Source organism: Tenrec ecaudatus, chromosome 13, assembly GCF_050624435.1.
Source record: "Tenrec ecaudatus isolate mTenEca1 chromosome 13, mTenEca1.hap1, whole genome shotgun sequence".
NCBI classification, from domain to species: domain Eukaryota; kingdom Metazoa; phylum Chordata; class Mammalia; order Afrosoricida; family Tenrecidae; genus Tenrec; species Tenrec ecaudatus.
Genome location: NC_134542.1, coordinates 113,525,955 through 113,539,827, shown reverse-complemented (window position 1 = coordinate 113,539,827; position 13,873 = coordinate 113,525,955). Strand labels below are relative to the sequence as shown.

General features: G+C 38.7%; 1 protein-coding gene across 2 annotated transcripts in view; it reads left to right on the top strand.

Annotated features, from left to right (window-relative positions):
• Positions 1-13,873, top strand: part of THSD7B (thrombospondin type 1 domain containing 7B) — a 1,078,590-nt gene that overhangs the window by 959,276 nt on the left and 105,441 nt on the right. The gene's annotated exons all lie outside the window — the stretch shown is intronic.

Sequence of the window (13,873 nt, the reverse complement as noted above, 5' to 3'; positions counted from 1 at the left end):
CAAAAAGCTTTTTTCTTGAGGAGGCAAACAAAAAAATTCAACAAGAGATATTTGACATTTAAAAAAATGCCCTTGCCTTGCTCAATTCCAGGCCTTCATCACAGTAAGATGAACAAGGAAAATAAGCATATAATAATTCGCATATAGAGTTCAGCTGCATAACCATTTTCAAAGGTGCTTTCTTTAATGACAAATACTTCTTTTTTAAGTTTTATTGTCACTTCACCCACAGATCACACAATTCAATTCTTCAAACAAGAAGAGTTATACAAAAACTACCATAATCCATTTTTGAACATTTTCTTCTTGTATTCATTGTTATTAGTGTAAATTCTTAATTATGGCAAAACTATTTGCATAACAAAATGTTCTCCAATTTGACAACTACATGTTGAAGTCAATGCCCTTGATTAGACTCTTTGTGTCGTGCAATCATTTTTATTGATATCCTTTGCCTAACTCTCTCACGACCATTAACATCAACTCACTGTCCCTTGAGCAGAACAGCTTCCTCCTTCACTCATAGTAGCTATTGGTCAACTTAGGTTTCTTTTTCCAAAAATGTTATTATACGATTCTGCCCTGCTTTCATTTTACACATTTGCACTTTATAACCCACTGACTATCAAACATGTCCTAGTTGTTCAAGGCCATTTTGTAACTTAGCTTCTGCTTGTGTTAGTAGGGCCTTCTGCTCTTTTCACAAAGATGAGGTGTCCTCACGCCATATTTCTTTCTCTTCCGTAACTTTAAAACTTTATTTTTTAAAACAAAGGAAGTTATTTTAGCTCTAAATAATTTACTTCATGACTGAGTAATATATTTATACTTTTCCAAAACATTTTGGTTAATTGGATGAAGGTTTGTAAAGAAAATTAGTTTTCCACTCAATAATTCATACATATGTACAGTCCCCATAATGTAACTTTCAGCGTTACTTGTCGGCTTGGTGTCTAATCTGGCATGGAATGAGAAGGATGCTCTCTCAAGTGTTTTTGCACCTTCCAAGTTGTGTAACAAAATTATTAATGACAACACAACCACTTTTATTGAATATCTATTATATAACCACATAGGAGCTAAAAACTATATATAATTACACATCTCGATAACTCCAAATGTCACAATGCACACTCCTATGATTCCATGATCTCCCAGGTTGGTCTAAACATAGTGGTTTTTCCCTGTCTAGAAACCATGCTGATCTTTAGTTTAAAGGGCTCTGAATATTATTACGGACAGTTTTAATACTTTTCCTGTCATATAGCCTGAATCGTGTGCCAGGATTACACAAAAGGACAATCCCCAATGTGAAGGTTTACAAAGAAGCATGAACACATCATCCAAGTTATTCACAGATGCGAGGGGAGGATGAGGCTGGGAACATGAAATAACTGATAAGTTTACAGACTGCGTCCTTCTGCAGCTTTAGTCAGGGAACAGGAGATAGTTGTCTGTTCATCTCAGGTAGAGAGACAGCTCCCATGGATGAGGCATTCTCACATGGGCCAGGAACCAGGGAAGATGGTGGTCTTGTCCTGTTTGGCTAGGAAGCAAATATATTTCCCCCCAACTTGATGATGATGATGTTGATGATGATCATCATCATCATTATACTTAAGGTAGCAAGAGGAATCACTGTGCCTGATGTTTAATTAGTGCTTCAATGCGGAGTGCTTTGGGTTTTGTCTGTTTGTTTGTTTTCAGAAAAAAGAAAGCAATTACTATTTTATAACCACTCTCCAGACCATTGAATTTTGAACTGTAAATATTAGCCAGTATTTTAGCAAATTATGTTTTGATTATGATATAGAGATGCCTTTGTTTTTATTTTTCCTTCCAGAGTAGCTTTTTAAGAGCTCATAAAATTATCAAACAAAGAAAAATGGAAAAACAAGAGCTCAGGATATTTCTGAGACAATATTATATTTTTATATGCCCAACATATTCCAACATTTATATTTTGATTTAGGTATAAAAACTAATATAAATATAATTTTCCTCTAGTTCTTAAATGCTTCTCCCCCCCCCCCCACTATCATGATCCCAAGTCTACCTTACAAATCTTGCTAGACCAGAGGATGTACACTGGTACAGATAGGAACTAGAAACAGAGGGAATCCAGGACAGATGATCCCTTCAGAACCAGTGGTGAGAGTGGTGATACCTGGAGGGTGGAGGCAATGTGGGGTAGAAAAGGGAAACCGATTACAAGAATCTACCTATAGCTTCCTCCCTGGGGGATACACAGCAGAGAAGAGGGCAGGGGGAGACATCAGACAGTGTACAATATGACAAAATAATAATAATTTATAAATTATAAAGGGTTTATGAGGGAGGGGGCAGTGGGGACGGAGGGGGAAAACGATGAGCCGATATCAAGTGCTTAGGTAGAAGGCAAATGTTTTGAGAATGATGATGGCAATAAATGTTCATATGTGCTTGACATAATGGATGTATGTATGGATTGTGATAAAATCTTATGAGCCCCCAATAAAATGATTTAAAAAAAACTAATGTACAACAAGTCTAACAAAAAAATTAATGTAATGAGCAGGCAGATTTTCTAGTTCATTGAAAAGATATTTAAGAAAACCAGTGATCAGTTAAAACTAGCCTTTGAATTCAAGTGTGTGCCTGTACTCTGATAAATCACACACAATCACTACCACTGAGGAGCACAGTCTCCACTCCCCTTATAAAAGTATACTTCATAGGTGTGGGAAAGGATTCATTGGCCATCTAGCAGCGCTTATTAGTCACACAGTGTTCACTAAGTGAAAGAGATTAATTGAATCATTCTTCATATTTTACATCAGTGGTTCTCAGACTAACACAGAGAAGAGTCATTTGGGGAGTGTGTTCAAATAGTGATTCAATGATCCCATCCCAGAAATTTGAACTCAACAGGTCTGATTTGGGGCCCATGAATTTGCATTTCTACCAAGTTTCAGGTGATGTGATTCTGCTTTTCCTGAAACACCTTTGATTCACAAGACTCTGGGTCATTAGATCCTACTCTGTTCTTTCAAAATATCAAGTTAATTATATTTATTTAGTAAATATGTAATACATCATGTGGAACTTTAGCTGACATTTACAAATGCTGATCATGTGTCAGGAAATGTGCCTAAGGCCTTTATTTATCATCACATTTCATCTTTACAATGAAATAACCCAACTCATTGCCATCGAGTCAGTGCTAACTCATAGCGACCCCCTGTGGGTTTCTGAGATTGAAAGCCCAGTCTGTCTCTCACAGAGCTGCTGGTAGTTTCAAACTGCCAACCTTGCAGTTGGCAGCCAAACACATAACCACCACACTGCTGTACACCCAATGCTATAAATAGTTACTATTATTGCCCAGTGAATAGATGAGTAATTGGGTTACGAAGAGGTTTAGTTACTTGCTATTTTCAAAGAGCTAGTAAGCACAGTGAGTTGACGATTAGAAAAGACATACAGCAGGGTTATCGTCTTTCAGTTTACGCATGCCTAACAATCTGGATGCCTAACAAGTAATTAGAGAAGATGGACTACATGAAGAAGAATACAGCATCAGAGTTCAAGGAAGATGCATTAACAAACTGCAATATGAAGATGACACAACATCGTTGTGTAAAATGAAAGGAAGAGAATCCTTACAACTGGACCAATAAGCATCATGATAAACTGTGAAGAAATGGAGGTTGTTAATGATTTTATTCAAATTGGATCAATAAGCAACACCCATGGAAACAACAGTCATAAAATCAGACAATATATTGCATTGGAAAGTTCTATACAAAAGTGATTTAAAGTATGAAAACACAAAGAAAACACTTTGATGACAATGGTCCTCCTGACCAAGCTATGTATGGTCTTTTGAGTCCCACCAAATGTTCGACAGTGAAAAAAGAAGACCAATGGGGGGATGATGCATTTGAGTGGAGATGGTGGTCAAGAATGTCGAACATACTGTGGCTATCAGAAGAATGAGCAAATCTGTCACTGAAGAAATACATCTGGGATGTTCCTGAGCAGCAGGGATGGCTAGATGTCAACTCCCTTACTACGGTCACATCACCAGGGAAAACTAACTGGTATATCATGTTTGATGAAACAGAGAATCAGCCAAACAAGGAAAACCCTCAATGAGATTGATTGACATAGTAGCCCCAACAAAGGACTCAAATATATTAAAGACTTTATTGATGGCGATTGCACAACATAACAATTCTGCATCCTCCTTTGATCAGGAGACGTGGTGTTGTAAAAGCTCTTGAATGACCACCGAAGATTTAAGTTGGAATCACTGGTCCATCCCTGTCAATAGCAAAGAAGAGTGAAGAAAATCAAACTCACATGAGTCTAATCGGCAATGCAAACCTCAGCATCCAGGAGCCTGAGACCAAAGACTGAGATGGTGCTCAGCTACCCGTGGTCACTGCCCTGAGAGGGATCATAAAAGAAGTTCCTGGGTAGAGTAGGTAAAAAAAATAAGGAACAAAACTCAAAATCAAAATCAAACCAGGTTCACTAGTGTGATAGAGATGGTGGAAACCCTGAGAGCATAGTCCTTAATCATTCCTTGTAGTAGTTACATAATCTCATTTCAACTTGAGGGTATTGAAGGGGTGGAGTCTAGCCTGTCAATCAGGTCACAGCCTGGTGATGCCCCCTTGTGAGCATGGCCTTCTCATGAGGATTCTGGGAACTTCTTCTCTCTCTCTACTTCACCTTCCTGTTGAGGAGTTATACTCAGAAAGCTGGAGGAGCCTTATGGAGACCCACACCAGCACTGAGATGCTTCCACTGGTCTTGGAGCCACAAGACTTTTCACCCTACAGCCTGTGATCTTCCTGCATTTGGTATCATTGCATGTGCTGCGTGAGTCTGAAGAGGAATTTATGGACTATGATCAAGCATATGGGTTAATATCATACTTAGGAACTTGATCTGGCCTGGCCTGGGATGTTTTCTTAATATACAATTTCTCTTTGATATAAAGATCTCTGTTTCACATACATGAAAGTCTCTGCATTTGTTTCTCTAGTCGACTTGGCCTAACACGCCCTTTGAGCCTGGAACTGAACTTAACCCTATGGCTCAACTTTTAACCAAATCATAAAAAAGTCTATAAGACAAACAGTAATATCAGAAAGTTGTTGTTAAGTGCTACCAAATGGGTTCCAAATAGTGACCTCATGTACAACAGAATGAAACACTATCTGGTCCTACACCATCCCTACAATTGTTATGTTTTAGCCCATTGTTGTGGCTATTATGTCAACCCATCCCACTGAGGATCTTTTTAATGACCCTTTATGATGATGTCCTTTTCCAGAGACCATTTTATTCAGATCCCTTGTCCAAAGTGCATAGGAAAAAGACATGCCATTCTCACTTCCACAGTACATTCTGGCTGTCCTTTGTCCAAGACATATCTGCTGGTTCTTCTGGCATTCCAAAGTTCTTTCAATATTCTTCACCAGCACCATAATTCAGATGCATCAATTCTTCATCCATCTTCTTTATTCCTTGTCCAACATTCACGTGCTTGTGAAGTGAGTGAAAATACCATAGCTGGGATCATTCATAGCTTAGTTCTCAAAGTGACATAATTGCTCATTAACACTATGAAGAATTATAGTGCAACACATTTGCCCAATGCAATACATAATTTAATTCTTGACTGCTGCTTCCATGACTATGGATTGTGGATTAAAGCAAAATGAAATCCTCATCAACTTCAATCTTTTCTCCCCTCACCATAATGCTATCTTTCTGTACACTGAATAACAATCCATACTAAAGACTGAAAGATTTTCATCAGCAAGCCCCTCAAGTGCTCCCTGCTTCCATTAAGCAAAGTTGTATCAGATTTACCCTTCAGGCTGTAATGAGCCTTATTCCAATCCTGATGATATGTTCTCTTTACATAGCCCCGATTTTCAGAGTATTTGCTTAGCATACAGATTGAATAAGTGTGGTGAAAGAACATAAACCTGATCCATACTTCTTTTGATTTTGAATCAGGTAATAGTCCCGCGTTATAAGCTACTAACTGCCTATTGATTCTACAGGAACACAATGAATGAACTATTCTGGAATTCCCTTTCTTCCCGTGTTATCCATAGTTTGTTCTGATGCACACAGTCGAATGCCTGTAATGTACACCCACTGAACAGCATAAATCACAGGAGATCATAAGAACAGCATTTGTTCAGGCACAAACTCATAAGGCAGGAAGAAATGGCTTAATAGTAATGGTGACCACATGGAAGACTTGGGATGAGCTCTGTTACCCTGTGGGGATTGCAATCAATCTCATGAAACAAAGTGTGCACAAATTCTTGAATGTAAATGCAATGTGCTCTATAAAATTTTACCCCAGTTACCTCATGTTCTTGTATTTTAATGATGTGTATATTTCATATCATTGTACACGTGTAAAAGACTAAAATGGCAATGTTGTGTTATCTAGGTTTTTACAACAACAACAACAACTACTACTACTACTACTACTATAAAATAAAATTCGTAGAGATGGTGCAGGACTGGGCAGTGTTTTATTCTGTCATATAAAAGATCAACATGGGCTGATGCTCACTCAATCAATGGCAGCTAACCACAACAATTAATAAACCTAGACATTTCTTTGTGCTACAAAAGAAATCGGTGCCAATAAATTCCTGTGCTCCAGGATTTTATACACAGTAATCTCTTTCATCTCTTTTCTTCTTGTTCTTATTTCCTTGTTTGGTTAATTTGCATTTGTAATTAAGAGTATTTCCATGTTCGCTGACCTGCCGCATATGAAAAGTTGACAAAGAATGAAAGACACAGCGTCATCTAATAAGGTCAGGTCTAAAGCGCTGGAATGCTTACCAGATGCATGATTGTGACTAGTTACTTATTAAAGTCCGAAGTGGCACATTCCTTCTCCAGACAATGACAGCAGCTTTCCAGGTTATTTAAGGATAAAAGATTATAAATATACAAACACCACAGCATATTATTTAATAGGGATTGTTTGTTTGTTTTTTAATGGTAGAAGAAACCAGTGAGAGTTCCCTCATATATTGTTCACAATGAGGGGCCAAGAAAGAGAAGGTGAGTGATTTGTTTTCTCAGCCACACAGGCAAGATCCCTTCCCACACATAAAATGAGTTATTACTTGGTCTTCTAGAAACACAATGTCACCTCCATGACCGGAGAATGACTTATCACTAACTTAATCGCAGTTGCCCAAAATACGGCATCAGAAAGAAAACTTGGTATGAATGGGTTACTGACCTTCCAGTGCCTGCCGATTGCCAACTGCACAGAAGTGCAAATAGGACGAGAGCCTGAAGAATTGTGTGGGGGCTATTTTAAAACTGTATCGGGAAGGCTGGAGACTCTAAATGGCTCACACAAAAGCAAACACAATTCAAGGAGGAATTGGAACAAAATGGGAAATCATATGTTTCATCTAGTTTCATGTTCTTACACTCTTCCCCATGAAAAATATAGTTATATCTTTTTTTACTTTGCAACATGTTTACTTTTCTAAAATGATTTCATATGGAGCAAAGTTTATGGAGTTAAACAGATAAAACTTTATAAGGTTTACTTTTTAAAAGTTTATTTATAAATTATTGCTCAATAGTCTAACTTTCCTATTTTTTCCTCCTACATACATCTAAATTTTGCTAATGACAATTCACAGAATCATATATTCTTCAGGAGAGTTTATGATGTCTTACAACTTTGCTTCTTTGAGAGCTTTTGAAATTGCTCAGATCCAGGTGTTTCTTAGAGAATATAAAATTAGCTTCATTTATGATACCCGGCCTTATAGATTTTCCACTAAAAAAACATGGGTTTATCTATCTGTGACTCACTTTGGGGGATTGTCAAAATAATTTTATTTTAGAGCACAAAAAGCATATTGGAAATTTATGTCCATTGTGATGCATATTTTCAGAAGCAAGACTTGAAAGCCCTCCACAGAAGGATAACTTAGGTTTAAGAACCTGACTTGAACTTCAATGGATTCACCTCTAGTTGGGTTTGTGAGTGATCCTTACAATGGTAGCCTAGCAAAGCCCTACCACACTATTTAATAACCTATGAATGGCATGCTGTGGTTTTTCTTTGTGTATCTATGATCTTAAAAAGCCTGGAAAACTACGGTGGGATAGGAGATGGACTCATTAAGCAGGAGACCAAATGCACCCTCATATTCAATAGTGAGTCACCAGGACGAACTCTGAAGGAAAACCATGAGGGGAAACTGCCAAGAAAGTACATAGAGTTTTGAAGATAACCGAATCTGGATTCTGCCAGCTTCTTTTGTGCTTTCAAAATGCATCTTATTTCTATATTTCTCTCTAAGTGTTCATGAGGGCAAGATAAACTAAGGGAAAACCAATAAGAACACTGTCATTCATGCAAGGATGGTGACTTTTACAAGGGAAATAAATATATATCAGTTTTCTGATACGTGTTCCAGAATGAAACATTTCAGGTTTAGAAAAAAAATCCCTAATTCGTGATGATCCAGTGTTTTTTTGGGCTTTGGATTTCAGAAGTGACATTTTATTACTGGTGACTTCACCTATTCCACCTCAGAGAGCTGTGTTTCCGGGAAGGTAGTTTGACTGGATGTTGAGTGAGTACTCAACTCCAAGCACTTCATCAGCCTCTCCTAACAGTCACTAAAACCCAGATGACACTAGGCAGCTCCTGTCTTTGTCTGTAGAGCATTTGTCCATGGTCAAGCTCCTCTGTCTTCTGATGTTGCTCTTTGACTCACAGCGGAAGCCAGAGGAGGAAGACCGGCAGACCTTATTTCCTCCTGCTGAGCTAGCGCAGGCCCTTGTCAGAGATGATAATTCATTAGGGACTTGAAGAATCATGTATGTGTATCTTTCAACCTTCATTCTCCTGTTTTGTCCACATTAGACTTTGCACATCATGGAGGGAATGGCCAAAAAAGCAATCCTTGGGTTTCTCCAGTCTTTGTGATATTCTATGTAGATATAAATATGGACATGAATATATATTTAGATGTAGATACACTTTGCAAAAGATTGTAAGTATGAATCTACTACAACGCATTTAGAGTTAGTTAGCACATTAGTGAATGAACTAGCATGGCTGTAGGATCAGTTCAAAAGAATGGGAGCGGAGGACAACCAACTTTCAAGGCTAGTGAAGGTGGAGTCATATGACTGGTTTCCTTCAACTTACACATGAATGGAGTGAAATTCCATGAATTAAGACAAAGAATAGCTTCCACAAAGTTTCCAAACCAAAACCCACACTGCTGAATGGATTCCGATTCCGAACTCCCCGTACTTTCCAAGGCTGCATTTTTTAATGGAAACCACCTGCGTTATCTTTCTCCTGCGGAGCAGCTGGAGAGATGTAACAACCAGTCTTTCAGTTCGCAGCCCAACACTTAACTTACTGCACCATGAAGGCTTCAAAATTGTCTAAATCCCAGAATTCACACAGCTCTATGAGACAGCTTAATTCTATACCTCTTCAATCAATCCCTCATGACAATTAGAAGAGACCCACTATGAAACATGACTGATAAGGGCTACATTCAAACCAAAATAAACAAAAACAAAACTCAATCTTACCCAGTCAATTCCAACTCATGGAAAGCCCACATGTTATAGAGTAGAACTCGATGACAGGAGTTCTACTGTAATACAGGAGTTTTTTTTGGCAGTAACATTTTGGTAAGCGATTCACCAGTTCTTTCTGCTGTGGTACAACTGGGTGGATTTGAACTGCCAACCTTTTGCATAGTACTCATTTGCTATTTGCTCCTAATGACTACTTTAGAATTTCACTAGCAGATTGTCTTTACATTTTGATCTTGGAAGAATTAACTTGATCTACAAGTAAATTAACCAGGTGCCAGCACATTTAGAAGAGGATATGATAGGGGGCCAGGTGGTTCTATGTGACTCATACTTTAATAAAAAATGTAACCAATAGAAGCAGAGGGAAATAAACATATGGAATTTGAAAACTAAAACTCATTGCTATCCAGTCAAATCTGACTCATATTGACCACACAGGATAGGGTACAACTGTCCCTGTGAGTTTCTGAGCCTGTACCTCTTTACGGGAACAGAAAGCCAGGTGATTCTCCTGTAGAATAATTGATGGATTCGAACTGCTGACTTTTCAGTTAGCAGCCCAGTGCTTAACTACAAAGACACCAGGGCCAACTTAAAGACAAGATTGAAAATGAGTTATTTGAAATATGCTGAGCATATCTTGAGTATGTTTTAGAATTTAGAAAAATGTGAATAAAGTGAGTTAGCGAAAATATAATTTTAAAGACATAAAATCCAATGTCTGAAATGGAAATTTTACCAAACAAGATTAATAAATAACTCATCACATGCTGAAAAAGAGATTAGTGAAATCTGGAAGCTACAGCAATGGTTACAAAATAAAAAAGGAAGAAAATGCACAAAGATGATGAGTGGAGATTAAGTGGTCTGTGAAGCAATCGCACATAGCTTAATATCCATCCAACTGAAGCCCTGCAGGAACAGGAAGGAGGGAGACAGAAAAGAACACGGAGAAGTAGGGATTAAAATCGTTCCAAATCTTGGGCTGGCAATAGTCCTTAGAGAATATGCTCTCATTTGTCTTTCTTTTCCTGTTTTTTGACTATTCATGCATCTTTTTAATCAAACTTTAAAACTACCTGGCCATCCATTGAATTTTTACTTGAGTAATTATTTAATTTAAAAAGATTATACCCATTGAAAAATATGTGTTTACTCTCCATTTTTAAACCGATCAAACATTTTAAGCACGCAGAAAACAGTATATAATATTTTATGATCCAATCTCTAGCTTTGTAAAAATGTAAGGTTTCCTTTTCTTATTCTATCCTTCTCTCTCTCTCTCTCTCTCTCTCTCTCCCCACCCCCCACTCCATAGTGACCCCCTGTGGTTTTCCTAGACCCTAACTGTTGACTAGGGTAGAAAGGACAGTCTTTCTCCCATGGGAGTCCCGGTGGTTTTTAACTGCTGACCATACAGATCAAAGCACAACATGATGTTTATAGTTTATAGGAAGTTTAGAGTTAGGCATTACTATTTTAAATGATTTTAAGTGTTATTGTGGGCATGGGGGAAAATATATTTTTGTTTAATTTTTCAATGTTTCTCTGAACATCACTTGACTTCTATATTTGCTCTTTAACTTTTCAGGTCTATTATCTTGCTTTTTAAGACAATATAAATATTGCATCTCTAGTAATATCCTTGGTGATGTGATGGTTAGGCGCTGGGTTGCAATCTTCAAGGTTGGCTGTTCGAAACCTGCAGCATGTCTGCAGGAGAAAGACAGAGCTTTCTACTCCTGTGAAGAGTTACAGTCTTTGAAACTCACAGGGGCAGTTCTGCCTTGTCCTATAAACTCACAATGAGTTGGCATCGATGGCATTGAGTTTGTAGTTCAGCTATATGTTACATATGTTTTTATTTTAGCCTTGCCAGCATTGTGCTTACAAGGTCAGCAGTTCAAAACCACCTGACATTCTTCAGAAAAAAACAGAGGAGGCTTTCTACTTCTATAAAAAGTTAGTCTCAGAAACCTACTAGGTCAGCCCTACCCTGTCTATATGGTTGTTCAGAGTCAGACTTAACTGTGACAGTGAGTTTAGCCAGCCCTGATGGGGAGCCCTCATGGTGCAGTGGTTGCGTGTTGGATGGAGACGCGCATGGTCCACCTGCAGCTCCACGGAAGAAAAACTGACTTTCTGCTCTGTAGACAGTTACAGTTGCAGAAACCCACCGAGAGGCTCTAGGAGTCAGCCTCAACTGCATGGCGGTGAGTTGAGTGAGATGGCTAGTGGGTTGCGTGTTGGCTGCTAACCTCAAGGCCATCAATTTTTAAACCACTAGCAGCTCTGAGGGAGAACAATGAGCTTTTATACTCCTTAAAGATGTACAGACTTAGAAGCTCACGGGGGCAGTTCTAGTCTGTCTTATGGGGTTGCTATGCATCGGGATTGATGCGATGGCCGTGACTTGTGTTTTTGTTTGTTTGTTTCTTTATCTCATTGGGCAGAGCTAACAACAGCCATGGAAATCATATGCTAGCTATTTAGCATGCTCATTTTCACGGCAATGCCAAGTGTTCAGACTCCTGCTGTTGTGAGGTGCCTTTGAGCCGGTTCCGATCCACAGCACCTTATGTAAACGGAACAGAACACTGCCTAGTCCTACACTTGCGTTGCAGTTGTTCTCATGCGGGAGCCCACTGTTGCAGCCACAACAACGGATGTCCTTGAAGGGCTTCTTTTTCCCTGCCCCTCTGCTTTCCCAACCACGACACCCTTCTCCAGCGGCTGGTGTTTCCTGACAGCATGGCTGAAGCATATAAGATCTTCCCTCTAAAGAGCACTCTGGCCATGTTATGATTTCAAGACCAGCTCTGTTTGTCCTTTAGCAATCCATGATTCTTCTCCAGCACCACAATTCAAATGCATCAATTCTTCCTCGATTTTCTTTATTGAATCTTCAACTTTCCCGTGTCTACGAAGCAAGGGAAAATACCGTGGCTTGTGTCAGGCATCCCTTAATCCTTAAAGGAACATCCTTATTTTTCAGTGGTCCAAAGAGGTGCTGTGCAGCAGATTCACCTAATGAAGCTCATGTTTTTGATTTCTTGACTGCTGCTTCCTTGAGCCGCAGTCTTGATTGCGGATCCAAGTGAGACAAAAACCTTGGCAACTTTTCTGTCTCTTAGATTGACATAAATATATTTACCTTGACTTTTGGCCTCAAGAAAATAAAGGATTAGCTCAGACCATCTAAATTGGCATTTGATTAAAAAATCGAGGTAAAAAGTATTTTCCTTTGCCTCCATAGGTTTCTTTTCTCTTTTGCTATACAAGCACCGTGCATCCATTTTTGTGTCTGAAAGCTGCCCCCTTTGCCTTTCTGCAAGACTCAGAGATGCTCCTGCACAGGTCCGGGGTAGAACTAGATGACCACTTGTGTCATTTACTCTGGGAAATTCTGGACAAAGCAAGCTCTTCGGGCCAGGAGAGCAACTTCAGGCAAGCCAGGCTTGATCCACAGCCATCCAAAAATGGAGAATCAGCTTGATAATTGCTTTCCAACCGAGAACTGTGGGCAGAGTAAGGTCAGGTGGACTGAGAATTGGTAGAGGAAAGGCACCAGGCCTCTTGTATAGGATGCAGATAATAGAAATTTTTATTTCAATATATGTATGCAATTTCTCACAGGAATAGATTATAGTTTTCCTGAATCAAGATTTAATATGTATTACAGTGAGCATATATGTGTGTAAAAATTGATCAACTTCTGATATTTAAAATAGTTCTTTATATTAACTTGCTTTGCTTTTCCAAGGGGTGTGGGGGAGGGCAACACAGTCACTCAAAGTGACTTTTTAAGGTATCATTGATGTGTTTGGGTTGTATTGTAGTACCTATATTGAGTAACAGAATGTTCTGATGTTTGCATAATCGAGATTTTATTTATAGTTGCTTTTATGCATCAGTACAGTAGACTTTTGAAATCAGAATTACAGCAGTGCTGAGAAATAAACCTTGCATGTTCATACATGTTTTGAGTAGTTTGAGTAAACTAAATAAAAAAAACCCTTATAGTTGATACTATGAAAGGATTTATCCAGGAAGTTGGCCTTCACCGAGCCTTTGGGAGGTAAGCTTGATCACTTCCTCAGTTTCCTCAGGCTTATCAGTCCAGTCAGCCGTTCTATGCCAAACGGGCCTAGAATTAATGGTTAGAACCCTTTGCCCTAGATATTCTTAAAGGCCCTTGGGCAGGAGTCTTTCTGAATAAAGTATGGTGTTTGCCTGCCTTTTCCAT